This window comes from Salvia splendens, chromosome 3 (assembly GCF_004379255.2).
Source record: "Salvia splendens isolate huo1 chromosome 3, SspV2, whole genome shotgun sequence".
Classification (NCBI taxonomy): domain Eukaryota; kingdom Viridiplantae; phylum Streptophyta; class Magnoliopsida; order Lamiales; family Lamiaceae; genus Salvia; species Salvia splendens.
In genome coordinates, this window is record NC_056034.1 from 13,290,919 (window position 1) to 13,296,537 (window position 5,619).

Consider the following 5,619-nt stretch of genomic DNA (forward strand, 5'->3'; position numbering starts at 1 on the left):
CCAGTTACCCTGCCTCTCGGGCTGCGGTGCGGACTGTATACTCAGTTGGGGTGCTGGCTGGCTTTGCTCGTTTTCAGACCATCTAAAGTTCGGGTGATTCCTCCAGGGTGCATCTCTTTGTCTTCCTTGGTTCCAACTTCCATCAGGATTCCAACTTCCCATCGCGTTCGCCTGGGCCTGGTAATCACCTTCCTGAGGTCCGTAATATTGCTGGAGTTGATTATCTACTGGACCTAACAACTTAGCCGTTTCCCTTGGTGCGGCTGTATTAGTTTTTTCGATAGCATTCAGCAAGGCTTTCTCCAGCCTATCAATCCTTGCTTCAACCTTGTCATCCTCCTGCTCCCTCAATGCATTCACAGAGCCTCTTCTCACAGCATTCCTCGTACTGTCATACGCCTTCTTGGCGTCGATTAATCTTCCCAAAATCTCTCTTGCCTCACTCCCTCTCTTTCTTGTAAAATTCCCCCCGCTCGAGGAGTTCATCAAATCCTTAGACTCGGGAGTTGCCCCTTCATAAAACAGAGAGTAGGTCTCTGCCTCTATCATCCGATGATTCGGGCATGCGTCCAGCAATCCCTTGAACCTTGACCAGTATTGGCTCAATGACTCATCGTAATCCTGCTTGCATTCCACTATCTCCTTCTTCAGAGCGTTCGTCTTGTTGGATGGAAAGAAGTAATCTAGGAACTCCAATTTAAAGTCCCTCCAGGTGCGGATAGAATCCGGGGGTAATCTCAACAACCATGTATTTGCCTCCCCCTTTAGAGTGAAAGGAATCGCGCGCAAGCGATAGTCCTCCTCTGTCGCATCATTAGGCCTCTTTTGAATGCCACATAACTTGCTAAACTCGTTCAAAAACTCGTACGGGCATTCACTCCTTCGCCCAGAAAATGTTGGCAAGACACCTAACACATTCGTTTTGATCTCAATAGATTTCTGACGTGGGTTCATCACTATTGCGTGTGCTGGTTCTCCATCGAGATGAGCCGTTAGTGACCCTATTTCTGGATCTGGGTCCGCTACGTGTGCCATCTCAACTTCCTCTTCCTCCCCTGTTTCTGACTCTGTTTCCGATTCTGGTGGGGACTCCGGATCTGTTCGTCCTGAAGATTCCCAGGATTCGTCACTCAAAAACTCAGTCGGGAACGGATCTCCCGTCGTGAACCCTGATCTGGTAGTCACAGTGGAGGTTGTATCCTTGATCTTCCAAACGAACTGACCGTATTTCCAACCAGACGAGTTACTCCGGTGGAAGCTCCTGCTCATGTACTACAAAGAAAACGGAAAGAAAAAGTAAATTAAAATTATTCACACCAAAAACTCTAGGCACTAACACAAAGTACGCCATCCATCCCCGGCAACGGCGCCATTTGAAGAGAGGTGTTTTTGCATATATCGCGTGTGCACAGAAATAGATCACTGCAAGCGCTTGGTCAAGACACCACGCTCCTTAAATCCACTAGAGCACAAGGTCTAGGAACTTAAGAGAACATAAAGTGCTTGGTCGTTGGACACACATCGACTCCCCTTCAAAAAAATATAAATCCCTCAACCCGAATACTATGAATTAGTATAGGGAAGTGGGGTCGATCCCACAGAGATGGACTCGCAAAGTAGTGCTCAGAGACTTTGGACAGACAAATGGCTGCTGCCACGCAACAAAGGGTTGAGAATTTTAAAACTAACTCTAGACCTAGGCAGAAAATGTAAATGCTAGACCTAGGACATGTTAAACTTGTAAATTCAGACTTCGACAACAAGAAACATAACCACTTCCTAGACAGTGTAAACAACTACCTAATCTAGCTAAACAGAATATGACTGAAAGTGGGGACCATAATTCCAAAAATGGCAAGTACGGAAAGAACTGCAGATTAACAAACTCTGACGCTAGCTCACAGCAAAATGCATCCTCTCAACCAAATTAAACTTGCAGATGAACAAACAGAGCAAAAAGCGAGATTCGAACAGAATATAGAGATTTGGTCGTCGTTCTCTTGCTGCAACTCGGAAACACATCAGATCTGCGTACACTAGACGAAATGAAAGAAAAACACGTAAACTAAGCATGAAAATCAGATCGAAACTACTCAGATTCATGTCAGAATACTTGATCCACTCCGGATCCAAGACATCCGAACCCAACAACCAACAAATCCAGCAAATCCAACCAAAATTCCTCCACAATCCAACTCCAATCTCCCAGATCTGACCATTAACCTACAATAACTCAGTAAACAGCTGCGAAACGCATCCAATTCAGACAATTTAAAAACTCCAAAATCTCAATAAGCGAAACGATCAAACCAGAAATCAACACAATCGCCATAACGGAAAATCAAACTTGCATTTAAAGCAGAAACTATTCGGTGAAAACAGCGAACCGAGCTTCGAACAACGAAGCTCGGCAGAGTAAGCAAAATGCGGAAAGCGGAAAATAGATTGTTTCTTCGCTCCTAACAAGAGCGGTGTTACACCATATCGGAAGCTAAGATGAAACCCGAACGTGCGAACTGAGATCTCCTCAAAACTAGTATCAAGTGTGTGTGTGGGAAAGTGAACTAAGCAACAGGCTGTGGTGAGGTCTCCCCCGGGAAGATCCCTCCAGCTTGCATGCTTCTGCCTTTTATAGATGCGGACATAGCCCTTGAGTCTTCGTAGAAATCCCTATTCTACCCTTCAACTCTGGAGCTTCCTCCGTCGAACAATTCTCTTCATAATCGTTCACTAAATCGCCAGTTCCTCGACCTTGTGATTTTTTGGTCTTCTTTCCTGGACCTGGCGAATTCCTTCACACACCTGGCTTAAAACGTGCGTTAGTCCTAGTAAAATCACGAATTAAATCCCTAGACCCATGCATGAAATTAGCCTTATCAATCCATTTAATGCATGGCATTTAAACACACTGGATAATTAATGATAATTATTTAATCTAGTCAAGGAAAAATCAATTAAATAATTATGTTTTATCTTGGATAATTATTATCCTTAATCATTTAGGATTTATCAAGATAGTGTTAACTATCTAAATCCATTTATGATCATTCTAGATTTTATTTTGATAAAATCAAATTCTTCAATTCAAGATAACGTTGATCTAGGATTATCATTATTTAAATCGTTCTAGGATACTACTAGATAGAAACGATTCCATCATAATCCATACGATAAATAAAATCCAACCAACCAAGATTTATACAAATCTTAATACTATTTAGAATAGATATCTAGAATATATCATACATTACTTAGGATTTCTTAGATAAATAAGTTTATCTAAATCCAATTAAATAAGAATTTTCTTATATATCTTCTTTATCCTAATCCATCCAGGATGTAAATCCAAAAGATAAGGATAACTTGGATTAATGTTTATTTTAATTCATCTAGGATTTGTCTTTAATAGAATTAAATATATTAAAATCCATTGAATAAAATAAATTAATATAAATATTAATCCTAATCCATCTAGGATTTATTCTTGGAGTAAATCCATATAAATCCAAAGAATTAGATAATATTATATTATAATTATTCATATCTATCTAATATTCATCTAGGATTAAATCCACATAAATCTATAAGATAAGAATAAAATATTATATTATTTCTATCCAAATCCATCTAGAATTTATCTTTATTCATATAAATTCATAGGATAAGAATAAAATAATATTATCTTTATCTAAATCAAACTAGGATATATCTAGGAATAAATCCAAATAAATCCATATGATATTAGATTATTACTTTCCAAATATAACTAGGATTCATCTAGGAGTGAAATCCATATAAATCCATTAAATAAGGAAAGAATATAATTAATCCATGATTTGATTCATAATCAAATCTCATATAATATATAAAATCCACACAAGATAAATTTCAAGTCTTATTTCCATATTTATCTTGAATTATTTCCAAAATTGAATCCAAGGTGAAACCCTAATCAATTTTTGGAAATCGAAGTCACGGAACGAGGCGTTTCGACGTCACGCATAGGGTAAACCCTAATCTTGCGCCATTCGTACTCCCACTCGAAATTCGACGCTGCGGCCTGCGTGAAGACGTCGCTAGTGCGTCGTCCTCGTCACCGCTGCACGCACCGCACTCGTCTCGTGAGCTCGGCGAGCCTGACGTCTCCGACGCTGCTGCGTCGACGTCGCTCGTCGGCGCTGCTTGCTTCTGCTCGCTGATCGCCTGCCCAGCGTCACAGCTTGCCTGACAGCGCTGCCAGCCTTGCTCCGTCGTCGTCCAATCGCCGGCGCTGCACTGCGGGATACAGACGCTGCTGTCGCTGCGTCGTCGCACCCGCCACCGCCCGATCGCCGCTGCTGCTGCGTCATCTCTTCTGCGTACTCTGCTCCGCGTTACCTCCGGCAGAACAGCAAACTGATCTGCCCGGTATCGCAGCAGATAGCTCAAGACGTCACTGCTGCCCCGTCGGGGATGACTCTAAATTGCCGTCCGGCACTGCTGTCCGAAGACGAAGCAGTTGCTGCCGGAGCTGCTGTCCGTCGCCAACTCTCTCGTTTCTTGCCGCCGGAGCTGCCCGAAATCCGCCGTAGCAGCCTGCCCTTCTTGCGAAGTTTCGCAAGGACGCTGCTCCGATCGCCCGAAGGCGAACGAGAACCGCCGCATTAACATGCCGCGAACTCAGCCATGTTCGCCATGTTCAATTTTCACGTTTTACGCAAAAATAAGAAAGTGTTTTGCATACATGTAGACATCAATCATCATGAATTCTTGCGGCAATTGCCGCAATTCAAGATTTACGTATACAAATTTTGTTGGAGTAATCATTACGCATGATGATTATATTTTGATTACATACATTAGGAATTTAATTCCACATGTCACGTCTCCAACAATCATGGATAAAATAACGCAATTCATCCAACCACGCAACGGTTAAAACATGCGTTCAAGCAATTAACGTAACATGAAATTAATCCACATAATCAGAGCAAAAAATTGGCTCTGATACCAATTATTGGGGTTTTATAGCCCCTTGCACAGCGGAATACTTGTACAAACAAATAAATCAGACGTAGGATCTATTTGACAGATTACGGGATTAATCAATTCACATGTCAACACAAAATTGCATGCTAGAACGCAAATAATTCATGTTCATAGAATATAAATCCTAAACATGAATTCTACGGAGTTAGCCAATTTACCTCGTTGATTCTCCAAAGAATCGTCGATTGCTTGTGCCTTCTCCACGATGATCTTCAATACTAGACCACAGATCTTCTGACTGGTGTCCCGAACTGTATCTCGACATCAGGGTGAGCTGATCTTATCGAAACACTAGGACTCGAATAAAGAAGACAGATCTTTCTCACGGAGGAGAGCTGAAAAACTCACGGAGGAGAAACTAAGAGAATTTTCGAGCTCCTCTTAATAATAGAGGGGACGAAAATTATCTCTCTAAAAAATTGTGTTTTCTGTCTCTTTTATTCTCCTATTTATAATAGTTCATATTGGGCCCAGTCAGGGATCTATGGAAAGTTTTGGATATGGGCTCCCCCAATTAGCTTTTTACTAATTAAATTGAGCCCACAATTTAATACAAGCTTATATTGGAATATTACGAGCAGCCACTACAGA